The sequence below is a fragment of the Ambystoma mexicanum genome, chromosome 1p (assembly GCF_040938575.1).
Source record: "Ambystoma mexicanum isolate Mex_15411 chromosome 1p, UKY_AmexF1_1, whole genome shotgun sequence".
Taxonomy (NCBI): Eukaryota; Metazoa; Chordata; class Amphibia; order Caudata; family Ambystomatidae; genus Ambystoma; species Ambystoma mexicanum.
In genome coordinates, this window is record NC_090921.1 from 235531424 (window position 1) to 235554061 (window position 22638).

The following is a 22638-nucleotide window of genomic DNA, read 5'->3' on the forward strand; positions in this document are numbered from 1 at the left end:
TCGTCATAGTGGACTTCAGCTTCTGAACACGAATTCTAGCAGTGAGAGGCCCCCAGATATACTAGTTGATCTCTCATTCATTCTGCTGGGTCACACTCAGGCAACCAATCGGTCAGAAGGGCATTCATGCAGGCAGGCAGCCAATCAGGTGCACAGTGCATTCAGGCCATTCACTTCTCTCCAGACACTCACAAAAAGTTATGTGTATTGGGACAACACTCCACACTGCATTCATACCAGTTTCGGGCAGGGCTGTCTCAGTCATTGTGTCAAACACCAGATTCTAGACACCCACAACACAGAATGCGTATTCGTCACACACTCCATTCACCCAGGTCCCACCCACAGGTGTACCCACAACATACAGTCACTGGGAAGGCTCCAGCCAGTCCTGCCTGGACTTCACAACAACACCATATATGGAACTTCCACCCAACAGCCGGTCAGGGGGAAGGGACAGAGTCAGGGCTTCCCAGGACTTTGGGAAAACAAGGTAACAGGCAATAGAAAGCAAGAGGCCACATGGGCCATCTTGTTTCCTATCAGGAATAAACTTATTCCAATGGGAGGGCCTGGGTATCCCAAAATGGATGATACTCAGAGCACCTGTCAAATTCAGCATGGAGCTGCCACCAGCCCATACCCTGCTCTGTGGGCCACCCACAGGTGACCAAAAACATACACTAGGGGCACAGTGTTGTACACCCACCCATGGGTGCCATAAGAGTATCCCATGGGTCTTTTCGCCAAACCAAAAGAGAGAGCTGCACCGCCAGGAGTCCCACATGAACTCCTGCGCGAGAAACACGACAGAACACACAACAAAAATCAGTAAAGGACAAGGATACAGAGGCCCTGTCCCTCCGATGCATTTCCAGCATCACAGTTAGGCCTGAGGGGAACGCCTAGGCTGGAGGGTGCGTAACAAGCAGTGTTTAGTCAGGGTGATCGGGAGTATGAGGCAAATGATGGTATGAGAACAGCTATACCGAATGGTGTCATAGTATCGCTGTGTTCTAGTTGAGTGGTGGTGTAAAGAAGAGAGTAAGCGTGGAGATGTAATATGGTGCTTTACCATAGGTGCTTGAGATCGGGCCCACTCCAATAGTTCCATGTACTCCATCCGTTCCATGCAAGTCGAGCCGTTCCATGCAAGTCGAGCCGTTCCTTGCAAGTCGAGCCGTTCCATGCACTCCGATCCATTCCATGCATGCCGATCCGTTCCATGCACTCCGATCCGTTCCATGCACGCCGGTCCGTTCCATGCACTCTGATCCGTTCCATGCACTCCGAGCAGTTCCATGTATTCCAACCCATTCTATTCACTCCGTTTTATGCACTCCAACCATTTTTGTACAATGTCCATTCTGTGCCCTCTGTCTGTTCCGTGCATTCCATCCGTTGCATGAACTTGCTTAGTTCTATGCACACTATCGGTTCTATGTATTCCTTCTGATCAGTGCACTTCGTCCGATCTATGCATGTCATCCCTTCATCATCCGGTCTGCTCCTTTCATTCGTTCTACCCACGTTATCCTTTTTGAATGCATCATCCATCACATAGTTGACCCGTTCCATACACCCTGTTTCATCCGTTCTATCCACATACGTCATCTTCACACGTTCCATCCACTTCACTGGTTCCACCCATTTCGCACGTTCCATCCACTTCACCTGTTCCGCCCACTTCACCGGTTCCAACCACTTCACCCGTTCATCCACCTACTGCATCCGTTCTACCACTTCACCCATTTCGTCCACACACTTCTTTCGTTTTACCTACATCACCTGTTCCACCCACTTTACCCGTTCCACCCACATACTTCACCCATTCCACACCGGTTCATCCGTTCCATCCACATACTTCACCCATTCCATCCACATACTTCACCCATTCCATCCACATACTTCACCCATTCCATCCACATACTTCACCTATTCCATCCACATACTTCACCCGTTCTTTCCAATCACTTCACCCGTTCCTTCCAATCACTTCACCCGTCCCTTCCAACCACTTCACCCGTCCCTTCCAACCACTTCACCCGTTCCTTCCAACTGCTTCACCCGCTCTGCACTCTACACCCGCTCCGAACCCGCACCATACCCTACATCTGCTCAACACCACAACACCCTAAATCTGCTCAACACCACAACACCCTAATCTGCTCAACACCACAACACCCTAATCTGCTCAACACCACAACACCCTAAATCTGCTGAACACCACAACACCCTAAATCTGCTCAACACCACCACGCACTCATCCGCTCCACGCACTCATCCACTCCACGCACTCATCCGCTCCATGCACTCATCTGCACCACTCACTCATCCGCACCACGCACTCATCCGCACCATGCACTCATCCGCTCTACGCACTCATCCGCTCCACCGACTTCATCCACTCCACCGACTTCATCTGCTCCACTCACTTTGTTCATTCATCCTGCATTATCGGTTCAGCCCATGTCACTTGTCGCACGCACTCGATCCATTCCGTGCTCTCCGTCTGTCCCATGCACTACACCCGTCTCATGTACTCGAATCGTCTATTCTGTTTGTTCCATTTATAACATGCACTGTTACATTCCATGCCATCTGTCTGTGTACTCATCCGTCTCCTGTATTCATCTTTCCATCCTCTTCACATTATTCCTTTTGTCCATTTCGTTCATTTCGTCCATTGCAATCATTTCATCCATTTCATTAATTTCAACCGCTTTACTGCTTACAATTTATTCTTTTTATCCACTTCACTGCTTTGATCCACTTTACTCATTCTATTCTGTTTGTCCTTTTTAGTTTATATTAGAGGTTATTAGTTTTCGATTTATCGCTTGGATCTTGATGTTGTATTGTTATTTGTTTTATTGTTATTTATGATCTAGTAGTTTGGGTTAGTTGAATTGCTGTTATCCACTTTATTCCTCTCGTCCACATTGATCCTCTTGTCCATTACATTTATTTCGTCCATTTCATTAATTTCAGCCACTTTACTGCTCTCGTACAACTTATTCTTTTTATCCACTTTGCAGGTTTGAACCTTTTTACTCATTCTATTTTGTTTGTCTTTTTTAACTAACCTTAGAAGTTATTAGTTTTTGATTTCTCACTCAGATCATGATGCTGCATTGCTATTTATGATCTGGCATTTGGGCAAAAGTCATTGAGATGCTGTTATCCAGTTTGAGTTAGTTTGAGTTCGGGGTCGGTTTTAGGGGAAGAGCCAAGTTTTCAGTAATTTGCGGAAAGACATGAGGTCTTCAGTGAGTCGGATGTGGGGTGGGAGTGTGTTCCACAGCGTGGGGGCCAAGGCTGAGAATGATGATCCGCCTAACCTGACTGAGTTTGTTTTTGGTATGACTACGAGGCCGGCTGAGCTTGATCTGAAAGTATGTGCAGGGTGATAGGGTTTTAGTTTGGCTTGAAGATATTGAGGTCCAGTTTTATGCAGTGCTCGGTGAGAAAAAAAGCATAAGGTTTTGAAGGTCACCCTTCGGGCAACCGGAAGCCAGTGCAGAGTTTTGAGAGCTGGGGAGATGTGGTCTCTAGGACCAAGCGCTAGTAGCAGTTTGGCTGCGGCAGTTTGTGCTCTTTGCAGTTTAGTCAGTTGGTATGCATGGGCTCTGAGGTAGAGGGTGTTAGCATAGTCCAGTCTTGATATAACAATTGATTGGACCGCAGAGAGTCTGTTGGGAAAGGAGAGGTATGGAAAAATGCGCCTAAGAGTTTTAAGGTGGTAGTGGCAGGACTTTGAGACGTTGTTGACTTGGCGCGAGAGTGTTAGGTCAGAGTCTAGGGTGCATCCAAGGTTATTTACTGAATTAGAGGGTATCGGTGAGTTGCCCATGGCAGATGGCCAGGGAAGCGGGTGTGGAAGAAGGTTGGCGTTACCACATACCATGATTTCGGTTTTGGAGGGGTTTAGCAAGAGGTGGTTTGTGGTCATCCAGAGATCTATGTCAAGGAGGCAGGAAGCGAGGTCAGGTCGGCAGTTGGGTTTTGAGTTCAGGAGTTTTAGAATTAGTTGAGTGTCATCAGCGTAGTTGTAGCACAGGATGTTGTGTGAACAAATTATTCGTGGGAGGGTGGCCGTGTAGAGGTTGAACAGGAGGGTTGATAGGCATGCTCCTTGTGGAACTCCCGTGTCGACTGGTCGGGCTTGGGAGGAATAGGTGGAGAGTAGGGTTATTTGATTCCTATTATTGAGGAAGGATGCTATCCATTTGAGAGCGGTTCCACGGATTCCTAGGGAGTGGAGGCGATCAAGGAGGATTGAGCGGTTTGTTGTGTCGAAGGCGGCGGATAGGTCAAGAAGAATTAATGCGGCGCCGTGTTTTTAAGGTCATCCCAGATTGAGGATAGGGTGGTTTCGGTTCTGTGTCGAGCTCTGAAACCTGATTGAGCGGGGTCTAGGAGATTGTTGGCTTCGACAAAGGCATTTAGTTAGGAGTAGGAGGTTCGGTCGATGAGTTTGGCAAGAAACCTGGTGTTTGAGATGGGGCAGTAGTTTTTGGGCTCGAGAGGGTCGAGGGAAGGTTTTTTTATTAGAGGTTTGACATGAACACTTTTGAATGCGTCAGGAAAAATTCCTGAGGAAAGGGAGTCATTTATGATGGTTCTTGCGTGTTCTCCTGCGCAGGTAAATGCGAAAATTTCTTTGAGGGTTGTGGCCGGGCAAGGTTCCAGCGGAGAGCCGGATGGTTTGCGGCCAGAGAGAAGTTTGAGAAATTGGTCAGCTGATATTGGATTAAAGGAGTCGAACGTTGGTTGGGTAGTGGTCGCAGGCGGTGGTTTGGCCGGTATGGAGGGTGGGTTGCCTGGTGGGTGTAAGAGAGCTAGTTTGTTGGTTAGAGCGTTTGTTCTTTCGAGAGCTGTGGTGTAAAAGTGGAGAGAGAGTGAGTTGCACAGCGATTGTGAGGGGGTCGGGACGGTGGTGGCGCATGATGGTTTGGTGAATTCGGTGATGATTTTGTGAAATTCTTTGCTGGGGTTTTTACAGTTTAGGATTCAGGAGTTGTAATGGGCTTTTATTTGCTTTCCGGATTTCGGCTTTGTACTGATGAAGGTGCCGGGCCAAGGTGGATCAGCTGAGGGTTTTTTTGTCTTTCCGCCATTTGCGTTCTAGGTATTTATATAGTTGTTTACTGGTCTTCAATTCAGGTGTGAACCATCTAGGGAAAAGGCCACGGCGGGCTGATGGTTTGCAAGAGGGTGTGAGCCGCATTAGTGAGGTGTTGAGCCATGAGTCAAAGGCGTCGGGGGTTAGTTGATTATTGAGTAGGCAGGTAGGTGAAGGAGATGACACGTGGGTTAGGTTGGAACCTAGGTAGCGCACAGAAGCCACCTGTTCACCCTTTCCACACCCAAGGACCACCACATTGTTTTAGGCTGGTTATACCACCCCCTTAGATTTGTGCACATAAAGAAACTAAAGGTTAATGAGGATATACTGGAAAAAGATGTGCAGCTTCTTTTGGAGGCCCCGCAGAGTTATCAAAAACGATAATGTCGTCCGCAAAGGCCAACCAATGAAACTGTAGGTGGCCCAATTTAACCGGGACCACTTATGTCTTAGATATAAATTGGAAAGGGTTGGTGCTAGGGTACAACCCCGGTCTAAGGCCTAAGTTGGTCAGAATTGGCCTGGACACCGACCATTCCTTAGTAAGGAGAACCCTCAACCTAAGAGTTATTGTGCAGTAGTCGAATTAACTGCACCAATTTCCTCAGCACCTTAAGTTCCAGTAACTTGTCCCAAAGCAACTGCTGCTGCACACAGTCAAAGGCAAAAGACAAATCCAGGGAGGCCATATATATATATGTTGCCTACCTGGAAAGCCTTCACCGTGTGCAACAGATGCTTTAGGATTGTTGCATTCAAAGAGGTTCCAATGTGTCTGTGAAATCCCACTTGGAAGCGAGACAGGATATCATTCTCTGCAAGATTTTTTTTTTTTTTTTGAGATCTCCAAGTAGGAGAATCGGTAACACCTTGCTGGAACAGTCGATAAGGGCAATTGGCCTGTAATTCCTGGGATCTGAAGGGACTCCTCCTTTGAAGATCGGGATATTGATCGACTCGGCCAAAGAAGTAGAAAATGTGTGAGGCGTAAATATCGTTTTAGGAAATGCGCCCAAGCTGCTGGGTACTTTTTTAAATATGAATGGGAGAAGCCCATCTTGACACTGGGCCCTAGAAGATTTCAGTTGTTCAATAGCCCAAGTGATGACCGCCTTTTCCCATGAACACGTACTCTGGGGGCATTAGTGATGCACCAAAACTGCAATAACACACTATTACCAGTTTGAAATGAATACAAAAGGCAAGATTATTGTAGTAAAAAAATAAATTATATAAAGTGACAAACCTGAGCACTGATGCCTCAAAGTAACCCAAGTGGAAATACATTGGAGGAGGGAGGAGGCAGGGGAAGAGGAGTGCTCTCCTCTTTAGAGGCACTGAACCCTTCAGAAAAAGGTGTCAGGTGTGGGCGGCATTGGTTGTACAAGCAAGGAACATTACAATATGAGCATCAGTTAAGGGTTGTCAAAGGTAAGCTTGACCAGTGCCTCAAGTTATCTACTGACTAGAAGAGGATTTTCGGGGAGGGGGAGGCGGCGTGAAGCAGGACGTACCTGCAGTAATCAACAGTCATCCACCAATTTTCTTAGCACAAGTTGGAGTAAGGGAGGAGTTGGCTGATGGTATGGGACTGCAAGTTTTGATTTTCTGAAGAACACGTCAAACATTCCTGTCATGTCAAAAGCATAAAGGTACCTATAAACAAGCATAAACTGTTGGTTTTGCAAATGCCCATTAACAGAAGAAGTTACTTACCTGGAACTATTGTTCTCCAGCATGGGTCGGTCTGGCATGGATTCACATGCTCATGAATATTCCCTGTCAGACTGGCTGGCAATCCTAAGTAAAAGAAAAAACAGTCACTTGAGCCGCAGAGCGGTCGGACAATGGAGGGTTCGCATGTGAATCCATGGCAGACCCATGCTGGAGAACAATAGGTACAGGTAAGTAACTTAAAGTTTCTCCATCATGGGGTCTGCCATGGATTCACATGCTCATGAATAATGAATACACAGCAGTACCACATTACACAACCACAGGAGGTGGCAAGGCTCAGACTGAAGAAATACAGGATATGTGATTTAACTGATCAAACTGTAGCACAGAACATTCTTTCTCCTTATTTTTTTATTCTAAATTTTAAATTGTATCTTATATTGGTTTACCTCACTATTTCCAATTGGGTGTCTAAAAAAAGAAAAGAAAAATATTCAGAAATAAGGTACCTAACCTATATGCAATAGGCGGTCTCTTGACGCACACCACTCTGGTAAACTGATATATACGTGTATATGTGGTACTTCCTGCATCACAGCAATTGGCTTGTATACAGAGATTTTATATTGCTGGGTTTAACCACACATCACCACTCAGTCTGCACACCGTGTACACACTTCTTGGAAGGTGAATAAAATATGTATAGGGCCCCTGTGCCTTAAGGAAATACTTCCTCCACTAAATGTTCATTGGAAGAAAAACAGTCCAGGTTCAACCCCTTTTTAGCTAATGAGAAGTGTTCTAACTGGATACATTGTAGATGCAGGGACAGCTATCATCTCCTCTTTCCTATCAGATAGGCAGCGCACCACCTCTGACCTAGGGACAGGGATCCCCTACAGGGATAGGGTGTTCTTCTGCCTAGGGACTCTGTTAGCATACACATTAGTTGTAAAGAGAAGTAACATTATAAAGAATTGCTTTTCCTTATAAAGTCTTTTTGTGTGATATAACGGATACCTTAGCTAACACTTAAGGCCACTCCCTACCCTCAATCAGGTACCCTATTGTTTTTGTGTGCATTCAAATAGTGTGACATATTCTTGATAAAAGCATGGGAATATGTTATACTTTAAAAAATAGCAGCACACAGGGGACATTATTCTGACTCTGGGAAAAGCTGCAGGAAGTAATACCAACTGTTCCTATTGTATGAGTGTTGAAGTTGACTAGGCCTTATCCATGAGGGAACCTGAAACAACTTAACTTAAGGAAGACTGATTATTCCTGAAAAAGAGAGGAAGGGACCAGGAGAGGCCTGCTAAATGAGAATTATCTGAAACACTTGAGGATTTCTGCTGGCTCTGCATCTTTAAAGACTAGCCAAAAGTGAGTATGAGAATGCCGCAAATAAAATGATATCTGCTCTATGGCCAACATTTTCTGTTTTCTTGTTAAGTCCCGGAAGAGGGGTCATTTGGGAAAGTGATATAAAAATACTATGATTATATGGGAAATCTACAGTGCATTCTCATTGCATTTAAATTAAGTGAGATTTCATTTCAATCCAACCCAAAATACATTTTTGAACTGTGTGCACAGTGGCACAGTTAGCTTTTTATGTTGTTGGCATGAAATTATAATGTAAATTATAATCTCCTTCATGTATACCCAAAGTGTTTTCACAGAAGTAGTATCATTAAATTGTGATATGAAGACATCAGTACCATAGCCTAATGAAGATCTGCTTGATAATGTGTGCTCTGTGAGGGTCAACACTATTTAATAAGGAATGGGAAATGCATGTTTAATTGTGTCATTTCTACTCCTATAAAAGATGATGCAAATGTATATTGCATATACCCCTCGTTCTTGAAATGCACAATGGCACTCTATTGGTGAAGTGAAAGGGGAGGGACACTTACACCATTTAACAAAATCTTTCTGTGGTCTGTAGCGTACTGATAATTTTGCTTCCCTAATCAAAACCTGCAGAATTTTGATGCAGTTCATTAGAAACCTATTTTGCACATAGAAAATAATAACCCACAGGACCATATTTAACATGGAAATGTGAGACATGCAACAGTTTGAAGATTCCATAAATTGCTGATGTTATTGGGGAAATCAAAGTTCTTTGATTCATTTATAAATGTAACTTTATGTGTCATTTGAAGACGGTCAACAAGCAGCAGAAGTGAAACTAGAAGGCCTTTTCTTATTCAGAACCTAATATATAAATATACATAATTGATTATAAACATTTATGCATGTGTATGAGAAATAGTGAGATTCAAGCAGACAGGCTAATTTTTATTTTTGTAGACAAGCTTCTTGTGATTGTGGAACTTTGTGGTGTCTTTGCCTGAATAGAGCTTGTGGACTACCTTTGATTCGTGTATTCAAATAAAATTGAGTTTTGATCAAATCGCCTGTTGCTTGCTCAGAATTGTATGGTTTGACTGTAGAATTGGGTGCATTAGATATGGGGTGCCTGCTTGGTGTAGCGGCCATACATTAACCAAAATATGACATACAGACTGCTCCACTTGTCATGGTTATTTTATGGAAAGCAGATCATGAGGCTTAACAACAATACTTGTCAGTGCTGCCCCACTTTCATGCAGCTTGTGCCCAAAGCAAATCGGGAAGCATTTCTCAACAACATATTCCAGCATCTGCCCTGTAAATCATATTTTCGTGATGCTAGTAACCACAGTACATGACATCTTTGCCACTATAAAGCAGGTTTTTAATGCTGCTAGTCCCCAAAGAAAATATGAGGCTTGTTAAAATATATGCCCACTCTGGCCTCATTCTTGCTCGCAGTGCTCGAGACAAGTTGTGTGGTCTTGTTGTGGAAGAAAATGAAGCTCAGTTAGTTTTCATAAAGTGAACTGACAACAGAAAAGATTTTCTGAAAGAGCAAGAGAGGCTCCATTCACAAAATTATGCTTCCTGTTAGATTATGTATCGTGCTCACTGCCATGGTGAAAAGGGTGCCCCTGTAAAATGTGAAGTGCATAAAGCCATGTGTACCTGAGAGATAAACTGTGACCATTTCTAAGGCCTTTTAATTGAATCTAACGCCTGACTGGTTGATCTTAAGAACATGGGGAAGACTAAATTGGAAATGTCTATATGTAAGGGTGCCAAAAAGGCCTGATATCATGCTTTAACCCCTTAACTGCCAATGGTCCCCCCACCCCCGTGCCAAGTCCTTTTTTCGTGATTTCGATATGTCGCCATTCAATCCCTTGTAACCTTTTGTTACATGTCATATCTCGGCCATATTTGGCCCACATGTAGGCGGTCATAACGCCACCAAGGAATCCTAGTTTGCTGTATGGGGGTGAGAGAAAATAACTAAAAAGAGAGCAAATGTTGTGTTCTTTCAAACAATGCCAATAACATGATGTACAATAATGCCTGTGGTTTTTTTCCTTGTAATAGCTAGGAACAAATGGTTTGCTGTTCTGAATTTGCCGTTTTTCAGGTTTTCAAGAACAATTTGAGTGGAAACTAAAAAAACATATTTGTATAAGGTTACCATCTGTTTTGTGAGAGGTAGGCGATTTTACCCTTTTTTCCAATAAGACATGCGTGGACGGAATGGAAGATGAGGGTAGGAAAGCTGAATGGGAAGACAAAGGCATACATTTCTGAAAAGTAGACTAAATTCAAAGTTTAGGAAGGGGTGATTTGCGCAGTTCAGGCAACAACTATGTAGGTAGAATTCCCATAGTTTGGGGGGAAATTGGAAAAACTGCAGAAAAAAATGGTATGTGCCGGACATGGTTGGACCTGTAAGGTAATGGCTTCCGTGAATATGGAGAAAATCAATGCCCCGCTACATTCCCCAGACTCTTCTGGTTAGGAAAGCACACATCTTTCATAATGTTTCACAAAATAAGCAAAACCATAAGTCGATAACTGAGCCATGTTACACAGGACTTTTATGCTGACTACCTAAACAGACATACTAAGCGTGTGTAAATAAGGAAAACTAATGTGGTGAGGAATGGCAAGCATCCATTTTTTATAAAGAGCACAGGCAGACTTTGGGAAGGGTAGGTGACTTGTGCAGGTTACAAAAGTGTACAGTGCATAAAGCAGCAAATAAATATAGGTTACATTTGGGAAATTAAAGGGTTCCTTAACAAAGTGCAGAAGCAAATGTATGAAAATGTTATGAAAAGCAAGAGAAAACAACAAATGTGCCACATTCCCAGAGGTGTCCCAATGAAAACGATACCTCACATGTGGGGGTGCATCTACCTGGGCGCAAAGGGAAAAGGCTACACCACTGGTACCCCAAAGTGTTTCGGGAGAGCAGATTTTTAGGATTTTGCTCTTGTGGACAACCTACAGATTTCGGCCTGAGGTGTAACAGCTACCAAGGAAAACAGGGAACCCCATGCATTTCTGAAAAGAAGACACCTGTGGGAATTCACAGAGGCCTACCTTTCCTTGCGTGAATTGCACTAGAATGTATTACTCACAAGCCCTAGCACAGTTCGAAATTTAGGAAAAAAACCTCAGTTTTCAGACATTTTCCACCTGTAAACCACCGAAACACGCCGCCAACAACACATGTCCTACCTTACCGCATTCCCACAGGTGTCCCTATGAAAATAGTACTTCACATCTGAGGGTGCACCTACCTAGGCGCAAAGGGAAAAGACAAAACCACTGGTAACCCCAAGTGTTTCGGGAGAACAGATTTTGCAGGAATTTGCTCTTGTGCACAATCTACAGATTTGGGCCTGGGGTGTCGTAGCCACCAAGGAAAACAGGGAACCCTATGCATTTCTGAAAGGAAGACACCCGTGGGAATCCACAGAGGTCTGACTTGCGGGAATTGCCCTAGAATTTATTACCCACAAGTCCTGGCAAAGTCTGAAATTTAGTTAAAAACCCACAATTTTCAGATATTGCCCACCTGGAAACCACCGAAACACACTGCCAACAACACATGTCCTACCTTCCCGCATTCCCACATGTGTCCCGACAAAAATGGTACCTCACTTGTGTGGGTGCACCTACCTGCGTGCAAAGGGAAAAGGTGAAACCACTGGAAACCCCAAGTGTTTTGGCAGAGCAGATTTTGCAGGAATTTGCTCTTGTGGACAACCTACAGATATGGGCCAGGGGTGTTGCAACCACCAAGGAAAACAGGGAACACCGTGCATTTCAGAAAAGAAGGAACCACTGAGGTCTGCCTTGCGTGAATCGCCCTAGAATTTATTACTCATAGCTCTGGCAAAGACTGAAGTTTAGGAAAAAACACAGCATTTTCTGACATTTCCCACCAGGAAACCACCGAAACACGCCACCAACAACACATGTCCTACCTTCCCACGTTCCCGCATGTGTCCCGATGAAAACTCCACAGCCCTTCCTGCAATGCGGGTCTACCCCTGGGTACATATGTGGCAGTTGCGCAGGGGGAAGCTGCCACCTATGAAGTGGCTTGACTGCGTTTAATCTATGTTGGGCAGAGCTAGAAACCCTTTTTGTCGATTCACACAGACTGGGATAACTACTGGGCATGGGATTGCTATCACCTTTCTTATTACTTTGTGTTAAGGGAATCCTAACTGATGTGAGAAGGGTATGAACTTGGTTAGAGAGCTCACCCAATTTTAGAAAAGTCTGTTGGAAGGGGCACCTGAAAGGGGAAGGATTTCCAAATGATATTGCGCTCTGAGGGAGGCGGCCCCATTAGAGGAACCTAGGGCTAGACTCCATTGGGAAAAAACTTGAGGATGGAGTTGATGGATGAGTTGTGGAGAGCCATGAATATCTCTATAGAATGAAAATGAATACCTGTGAGGACTGATAATAGTGAGATTCATATTAGCATGCAAAATCCTTTTCTTTACTATTTGGTTTTGGTATCAAACGCATTGTAGTTATTTCCGGGGTAAAGCTGGAGACCACCTTAGATGAAGTAATTTTATTCTTTTAAATACATTTCCATTCCTCAATATTACAATGTCTATTCATTGCTCAGAATTGTGTGGTTGGATTGTATAAATGGGGAAGTGTCACTGGCATGTTACGCCTACGTGAGCCAATAGTTAAATGCATCAAAACACAAAATATTGCTTCATCAGTAGCAACCCCGGCGCTCAGGCGTGCTAGGGCTCAGGTCCTCACCAGCCATGTCTTCCCTTGAATGCATTGCTTTACGTTATTAGCATGGCAACTGTCATCCTGTGGTGCTAAGAGTGGAAAGTGACCCCAAAACAGGGAAATGGGCACCGAGTTGCATGGAGCATGGCAGGATGCAGTTGGGACATCCAGCAAGGCACTGTGCTGCTAAGCCTTCTCTCTCAGGTGCACTGCGCTGCTGAGCCACTTACCAAGGTGGGTACATATAGGTGCTGGGAGAGAGAGGCACTAACATGGAAGTCAGCCCAAAGCAGGAGCAGGAAGCGAAGGTGGCGCCCACCACTGAACCTAATACAGTATCTCTTCATAGAACACAATCCTGGCGATGTGCATAAAAGTAAAGAGCATTATGTGAACATAAGAATGTCCACAATTTTAAATATGTCTTAAAGTAATTCAGTAAGAAAACGTTGTGTGCGAATGAATGGAAGTTGGGCCTTGCAGTTTATATTGGTCACACTACTCACTGTAAGTAAAACGTGTCTGTACATTGCAGGACATATATACCAGTTTGAACAGCTGCAGCATATATGTGAGGCGTTGTCTGTTTCTGCATTCAGTTTCCCCTACAAAGTCTACTGAAAATGCCTGCTTGGTAAATTAACTGTGCTTCAAGAAGACTGGGCAGAGCAACAGAGTCTTCTGAAAGTCACTAGCTTATTGAGGAATGGGTGGCAGGCACGTCTGTGCGTGTGCGAGAGCAGGTCTAGGAGTACTGGGCAAACAGCTGGGTCTGGGGACAGGGCAGTTCTGTCTTGTTCGCGCCAATTTCCTTCGCTGAGCATACATGGCAACATGCCCCATTGCAGTCAGGAGATACTAATCCATTTATGATTGTAATTTTGCATTTAGGAACTTGTAATCCCAGAATTCCCCATTATAAACCCAGCACTACAAGATCCGGAATGCAAATTTGAAACAAGGATTGGGCTAGGCTAGCATTTCCTGACATACAGCATGTTGGCATGTAAGATGCAGCACCCAAGCAGTAGCAAGAGTTGAAAGTTGGTAATGGATCCAATTTCCAGCATCTGGGGACAGGAATTTAAAATGATTTTGCCTTCAGATAAATAGAAAAGGTGTGAAAGGACACAGTGAAAACATTGCCGAATACGCATTCAGTTAATAAACATAAAAATAAAAATCCTTAGCAGAGGATGGTTTCGATCCATCGACCTCTGGGTTATGGGCCCAGCACGCTTCCGCTGCGCCACTCTGCTGCTGGTTTCACCGCTGCTTGTCTGCCTGATCATCATTATTTGTACAGTCTTTTTGTATGACGCGGAAGAGGCGTTGCTTCGCTACAGCATAGAATATCAGGCAGTTACGACTTGTTCGCTGAATCGCTCTCAATTCTGTCTTAGTCCAACAATATATTATACTAAATATCGAATACTATATTCAAGTGAAGAGAGCGACATGTCCAATCTGTTAAAAAATGATTTTATAAATAGCGCATGAGTCCGTTCGTAAGACGATGGACTAGATTTCTAGTGGGGTCCGTATTCAGCGCGCGTTCTTCTGCGGTGATTATCCCGCGACAGCCATGGACAGTTGAATATTCGGCACACCCGTTACGTCACTGACTGCGCATGCGCCGTTCACAGGCTTCAACAGCTTTTAGGAAACGGAAGCAACTAACACCTGCACACGCTGACAACGCCAATGGGACTGTTGAAAACACTGACCGACCAGCCACTGCCCAGAATCATTCTGTAGCCACTTAATGCGCCCCACAGATGCCGATCTTTACATTCCTGACTCTTAATGCGCCCCACAGATGCCTGTCTTTACATTGCTGACTCTTAATGCGCCCCACAGATGCCTGTCTTTAAATTCCTGACTCTTAATGCACCCCGCAGATGCCTGTCTTTACATTCCTGACTCTTAATGCACCCCACTGATGCCTGTCTTTACATTCCTGACTCTTAATGCACCCCACAGATGCCTGTCTTTACATTCCTGACTTTTTTTTCTTCCCCAGAAATATTTTATGAAATTGAATGAGGGAGCAGTACTTTGCAAAAAAAAATGCACAAAGGTGTAGCATATGCTTTGATGCAACTCATCAGTGTATTGGTCATCCAAGTTAAGACAATTCTATGACAAGACAGGAGGCTCATATTATGCATTCCAATCTTTACTCTGAAACCACAGCAGCAAAGAAAATACTTTTACAAACAAAAAAGTTTCCACAACAGAACTAGATAGAGTTCAATGTCAATGTATGGGGAACTCCCCAAACCATCATGGAGGACAGGTCATGCCCTGCAGGGGACCAATGAGCAGGGACCCTCTTCTATATATGTCCATTACTCTAACCCCAACCTCTCTTTCTTTGCTGCTGCAATCCACAGCTAAGTCAACTCCTCCTAGTTCTTTTCTTAGTGTGGAATTATGGAGTTTAGAGTGCTATTTATTTATGTTATTAATGTTATATTGATGAGTTTGGGGTTTTATTACACTGTACTGTGGAAATGGTCATGTATTTTTCATGTTCCGTTGGTAACTGGCTGAGTGCCGTGTTCGTGTGCGAACGCTGACCTGCAGGTCACATTCATGCTTTGTAATGCTCCGCTGGGAGCCTTCTGCTTCTGCAGTGTTTGTTTATATTTCTTCAGCCCTGAGAGGCGTTCTAATCAGGCTGCGGCTAAGTGTGAAATTCTTTCCCTCCAGGCAGTGTTATTTTTAGCAGCTGCCCCTGCCCCAGAGCCAGCGCACGTTTCCCACAGGTGGTTTGGGAACGCTTGAAATTCTTTTCACTTGAGAGGAAGTTTTGTTTTTCTACAAGTTCATTATGTAAGCGGCAGTAGGAACCTGCGCGCATTTTTTCCATGACTGTAAAGGCTGCAGCTTCTTTTACTCATTAACTTCCCGCACGACGTGTGTGTGTGTTTTTATGTTTACATGCGCATTGTCATTAGTTGCATACAGGCTAGGCCTGTCCTGGGGATCCGGCTGGGGGGGGGGGCAGTTTGGTAGGCCCTCCTTTGATGGGAGTAACTTCCATGAGCATTCCTGAAAAGGGCAGCTGTGTCCTCTTTTTAGAGTGAAACGCTTGTATTTCTACATTTAATTTATATAGATCTATGGTGGTGAGGGATGTTTCAGCCCACAAGAGGCATAGCTCAAGGAGAGGTTTGCAGGTTTACCAGGCCTTTGGCGGTATACACATGTGGATGCGAATGTGTATTTATATATATGTATTCACATTAATGTTTATATTTATTCATATACTATATATATATTTTTAAAATTGATATTTTATTTTGTGTTTAAATTGATATTTTCAGTATATATTAACACCAGTTCGCCTACTGAAGGGTGCTTTGCCTTCTTGGTAAGTGCTATAACCTGTTTAGCTTCAGGTTCTGCCTGAATTCTATGGGGAGGTTAACCCCTCGTATACTGCTGGTTTCCACACCCTGCGGGGGTGACCAGTTTCAGGTACTCTGGAGCTGCTCTGGAAAGGTACCGTCACCTGCTCGGTGGCAGGATTGGCTTGTGTTTCTGCAAGGTGATCCCTCGTATACTGATGGTTCCACACCCTGCTAGGGTGAGCAGTTGAGGTACACTTCATCAGTGTATTCCTCACTTAAAGTTGGCAACTTTGTCGGTGTGCTGCATATGGCGTTGGTGATTACCTTAACAGTTTGTGTGCCATAACCTGTTTGGTTTCAGGTTTCTACCTCAGTTCTAATGCAAGGTTACCCTGGTGTACTGCTGGTTATCACGCCCTGCTCGGGCAAACAGTTGAAGGCACAATTGCTCAGGGTATTCCTCCCTTAAGGTTAGCAGTCTGTTTAGATGCTGCATATGGCAGATGTCATTATTTCTGTAAGCACACCGTAGCCTGCTTGGTTTCAGGCTTTGACTGGATTCTGCGGCGAGGGACCCCCTCGTGTACTGCTGGTTGCCACACCCTGCTAGGGTGAGCAGTTAAGGTGCACTTGCCCAGTGCTCTCTTTTGCTAAACATTATGTTTAAGTGATGAATGGAACACATTGGCGTGTTCAGAATTGTCAGTGGCCCGGATAGCTCGGTAAGTAGCAGCTTATAGAAGGGCCGGGGGTTTGGACCCCTGTGAGGGCGTAACCCCTCTTCTTTGGATATTTTATATGTCTATTTTATATAATTGATTAAGTACTTTAAAGAAAAGAGTGTGTGGAGGTTGTGGTAAAACAGACCCATGTGGGGGGTTGTACCTTCCTCTATAGACACTGGTGTTAAACTTCGTCTTTTAGTTAAACTTCTGTCGCCCTTTACCGTAGTTAGTTTCAGGACAACTCAGTCCTTCCTTAGGTCTTGCTTTCCCCGATATCAATTGCTCCACCCAACACCTGTGCTGATTAAGCTGCTGCATTTTCTCCCATCATGAGGAAGAAACAGATGATGCGTTATGCCTCTGTTGAGGTCTGCAGGGCTGGAGGCTCTCTATAGTGGGGACAGGGTTTCCCTTACTATTTGTCCCATTGGACATTCTTTTTACTATTGAACTGTTGGTGGAGACAGGGTCAGCTCGAGGGTAACTGTTCAGTTTTGTTGCATGGCAAATTGAGCAACCGTGTTCTACTTGGAGAAAGTGTTTGGGAAACACTTGATGATATCAGATATACGAGTTGCCAAACAATAACTTTAGGGCACTTGCCCCATGGGTTTTCCTCCCAAATCTTGGCCTGTGGTTCAACTAACCGTCTAACAGTGTGTTACACTTTCTCCTCTGCTTGAGGAGTTCAGGCAGGCTTCTGTACCCTCAAGAGCGTTGCTTAATCTCTTTTGTTGTGTATATATATATATATATATATAGACATATACATTTTCTACAGTGCACCGATTAGGGTGCTGGTTTTTTCTCATCCGTGCTGACCCTACTGATACAGGTTCCTAATTTTGGAGAGGTCTAAATAAGTATTTTATCCTGCTGAGATCGATAAGTGAACTCTTCACGTCACACACCGTTCGTAATAGTGATATGCACCACTCATATACCTGAGGGTTCGTAGTACTGTATAAGTACTGTTTGCTATGGACAATGTGCTTCATTTTTTCTTTTTTCCCTGATTCCCTTAGTGGCCAGTCAGCCTCACACGAATACAGAGACTCAGATCTCGGGTTTGAGGGGACAGTGGTCCCAGATTTCTTTCACAACCTGTATTTACGAGGCATTGATCATTTTTCCCTGAGATCTTTCCCCCTCATTCCCATGCTCGTCATCCTTGGGGGATATTGTATCATGATATACACCACGTGGAGTATCGCCCGTTGGTTTTTCTGGTTTTCTTTTACAGGAGTTCAGACTCAGGGCCAGTGCAGACTCGCACTAAGCATTTCCCTCCCGTCAGTTACTTTCCTTTGCGCTAATTCCTGGTATTTCAACAGGTTAAGCGGAGCCTGTCCACGGTCAGGAGGTTGGTTAGAGTGTATTTATTTCTCTTAAGGGTGTTAAAAGCGGGGTTGTAATGTGGTCCTCAGGGTAGCCTTCTTCTGGGTTGCAAGGTTTTTTTCCCTTGGTTAAGTGGGGGAGGGTTCTCATTTGTGAAGGCTCAATATTCCCCTTGGTGAGATAGAGGGGTCTGGGAGTGATACTAATCTCCCTTCCAAGTTATTATGACCCTCTATCACAATGTGTTCCAGCATCTCTACATTAACTATCAGAAGGTGTCTGCCAGTACGATTCCAAGAGGGCTGGGATATTTATATTCAGTTAATGACTTGATTCTCCTAGTCACCTGCATGGCAGGTGGACCTTTGGGTTTTCAAAAGAGTTTGTTTTTACAATAAGGTGCCAGCTCAGGGTGCTGTGAGCTTCAAGGCTCTCCAAATTGACTGAAATAGAGGTTAGACCTCTTCTGGTGTGCAGCTTCAGTTTAACTATTTAGTGATCACTTCTTTGCAGTTTTAGAGTCTTGCTAAGACTTGGAATTGGATGTCACTATGATGGTGGCGATTGGATGTAAGATATATTCTTTCTCCTTGCCAGGTTTGGCCTCTTAAGTAAATATCTGCTTCTTGTCATGGTAGCAGAGTTCTTCTTCAAGTGTTCGGAAGGTCTGACGGTCTCCGGTTGGCGGTTTGACAGGTTAAGCTTCTCAGGTGGGGCCCCTCTCTTCCATTCTGCTTCGGCCTCCAGAGGACATCCCTCCTTAGTATACACATATGTCTGAAGACAATTGTGGGTTAAGTTTATGGCTTTTCAGCTCTGCTCAGGATGGGTCGTCCTGTTACAAATTTATAAAATGATTTTTACTCCCATTTTACCTTTTTGAAGATTTGTCTTTCCCTCTTGGTTCCCCCGTGTAGTTATGTGACATGCCCTGATCCTAATGCAATATCTTCCTTTAATGCATGGGATGGAACCTAAAAGACTTTCCCCCTTTGGGGTACTTTTTCTTTATCTCCAGGTGAGCTCTGTGCTTATTTTCTTTGGTTTGCTTTCTAGGATCCCAAAGATGATATTAATTTAAATGTTTTAAATGTTTGATTGGACAACAGAGGTGTTTTTTACAGAGGAGTTTTTGTCCTAACCTATCAGTATAGGAAAACTTTGTTTAAGGGTTTTTTCCCCTCTTAACCAGTTGGTTTTGGCGGCCTGTAAGGAACACTGGAATTGGCACAATTTCCTGTTTTCTTGCTTTTGACGATGCCTTATAAGACAGTTTTCGGGCAAACTAGTCTTGGTCATTTCTCTTGCGGTCAGCTGATTGATTTAATGAAAGCATAAAAATGTTTTTCCTTTCCTATTATTTTATTATATTTTATTATATTGGCTCTATTGTATGGATCATGTTGTACTAATAAGATGCAAGGGCTTTGAACTTGCATAATATGAGCCTCCTGTCTTGTCATAGAATAGCTAATCCCCCACACTAACGTGAGATGGGGGTTTAGATTCTATTAAAGACAAGGAGGCGATTATTATCCCACCCACCCACCCTGGATATGATATGATATGACAATTGTGGCACGCATGTACACAGGTGGTTCAAGAAAGAACATTCTTTGGTTTGTTGTTTTTCCCAACCACCCACCCTTCTTGTTTGTTGTTCTTACAGCCACGAGTTGAGGTTCTCATCAGGAGTGTGGCTCGCAGTTACAAGTTGTGGAGTGCGTGATTTTGGATGAGAAGTCCTATCCAGAAGAACTTCGGCATAGATTCAGGCTGCGGGAAGGTGGAGATCTCCAGTTTCGATGGATTCTTTCTCCGCGCTACGCAGTTCAACCGTTTCATTGGACTTCTGGTGCAATACAGCTGCAGAAAGAGGGGTTGGGGTTAGAGTAATGGACATATATAGAAGAGGGTCCCTGCTCATTGGTCCCCTGCAGGGCATGACCTGTCCTCCATGATGGTTTGGGGAGTTCCCCATACATTGACATTGAACTCTATCTAGTTCTGTTGTGGAAACTTTTTTGTTTGTAAAAGTATTTTCTTTGCTGCTGTGGTTTCAGAGTAAAGATTGTAATGCATAATAATCGCCTCCTTGGGCCTCATTACGACCCAGGCGGTAAGGGGTTTACGGCAGCGTAAACAGCGCCGACCCTTACCGCCTGAGTATGAGGTCCCTTAGCGCCATGGCGGATTTTACACCTGCTTTTAGCAGATGTTAAAATCCATGGCGCTAAGGGACCATGGAGTTAATTACGCCACCGTAATTTACGGTGGCATAATTAACGCCTTCCCCACTCTCATTATGCCCTATGGCAATATCTTCCTTTGTTAGTTTTAATTTCAGTTGTTTAATCTATAACTTCAGTTTTGTGTTATTCAGAGAATCCTTCGAACTTCGTAGTAATTGGATGGCTGGTGTTGCTTCATCAGTCAGCACTTTCCATACTTTCCACAGCAGGTCGAATTGTTTCTAACATTCTATGGAGTCCTGGGATTGGGTTGCGATTTCATGCCTTATTCGGGGCATCGGAAAGTTCTTTGGCAGTCACAGTATTTTTCTCCAAAATATGGCTTCCAATTTTTGCCAATTTATGTTGTCTGCAACTAGCATGGTTTTGCATCCGTAGCTGATAATTGGGATCACCTTTTGATGATAGTAGGTGATTACTGGTTTCATAGAAAATTTGCCAAATTTTCTTAGGAGGAGACACCCTTGATGGGCCAACGACTGCATTTTTCCTTCGATATCAGCTACCCATTCCTTCTCGTTCTTAGACTGGTTAATTAGGACTCCTAAGTATTTAAACGTGGAAACTTCCTCTACTATTTTGTCATTGATTAAGAATTTACAGAGCTTTTTTTTTCCCTTGGCTGCTGTCAAAAGCATGTATTTGGTTTTCCTTGGATTGACTTTTAATCGATTGGAGGACATATAAAAGGATTACTATGTCTACCGTTCCAAACCTGGTTCTTGGTCACCTTCTCCATGGAATGTAATCTTCTGACTATCTCTCATTCCTTCATCCAAGTGAACTTCTAGTATCTTCTTTTCCCTTACAATTTTCCTCCCATTGCAGCTTTTACATTTGTCTTTTGGATTGATGCGCCTCCTTGGCTCTGGCATTCCAAACACATTGATTGGATCTGTTGAACCATCCCTGGCCCAATTTGGTGAATTCTGATTTGCATGCCAGTGCCTCTGCATGTAGGACAGCATTCCACTGCACCTTTCTTGCCACCTCAGCCTTCACACTTGTCACAAATTGTATTCTTTTGTAAAGCCAGCTTTCTTGTTGCACCGTTATATAAATCTTCTAGTGATACAGATAACTGATGAAGACATTTTTTTCCTCTCCTTCTCTTTGCATTCTTCCACCACCTCCAAAGAACATGTCAAAGATGTCCATAGGTGAGCCAAAGCCACCGCTGCCCATGCCAACTTCTTTTATGGCCTGTTCACTGCCTTTGTCATACAATCCTATTTTCTTGCATCAGAGAGTACTTCATATGCTTGAGAAATCTGTTTGAACTTTTCACCTTCATTGCGATTTTTATTAGGGTGATACTTCAGTGCTTGCTTTCGGTAAGCCTTTTTCAGTTCTTCTTGGGATGCATTTGATTTCACACCCAGGACGTCATAGTAAGCAGCTTCCTTCACCATTTTTCAAACCCAGAGACAGTCGGGGGGCCGTTCAGCAGTCGTATGATGCGATGGCGCTTTAGCTGCTCTGTGGCACCTAGTTGTTTCCTTGCTGCAGCTTTGCATGCAATGTTCGTATTTTCATTGCTGGTTGGAAGCACCACACCTTTTTCTACTGTGGCTGGTAGGGCTTCATCCAGGTTGGGGCCTACCTAATACACAGAGGCAGTTGTATAGTTTAACTCAGCACACCGTGCTGAATGACTAGAAGTGTGTACTAGTGTCTACGCAGCACGGGCGGCTGCCTTTTATTCAATGCGTCCCGTGACCTAACGCGTCACGCACGCTCACAGGGAAACACACCACATCCCTCCTTTTCCATGAACAAAAGATGCAAATAACATTATTGCATAAAGCCACAACAGGTGGAAAAAAACAGCACATACAACAGTACATTTGTCTGAATGACCAACTTTGTCATACAATGTAGGTGCGCTTGTCAGGGAATATTGACTTCAAATTCTTTCAGGTATTCTGGTGGCCTGTCTCTCATGTTGTAGCGCCTTCTGCCCCCCCCACCCCAACACCCATCTCCTCCTTCCGGAGCAATGGCGCATCTTTGATCTGCTG

General features: G+C 44.1%; 1 pseudogene; it reads right to left on the minus strand.

Annotated features, from left to right (window-relative positions):
* Positions 1–21318: 21318 nt before the first annotated feature.
* Positions 21319–22423, minus strand: LOC138472508 (dnaJ homolog subfamily A member 1 pseudogene; annotated as a pseudogene).
* Between the last annotated feature and the right edge of the window lie 215 nt (positions 22424–22638).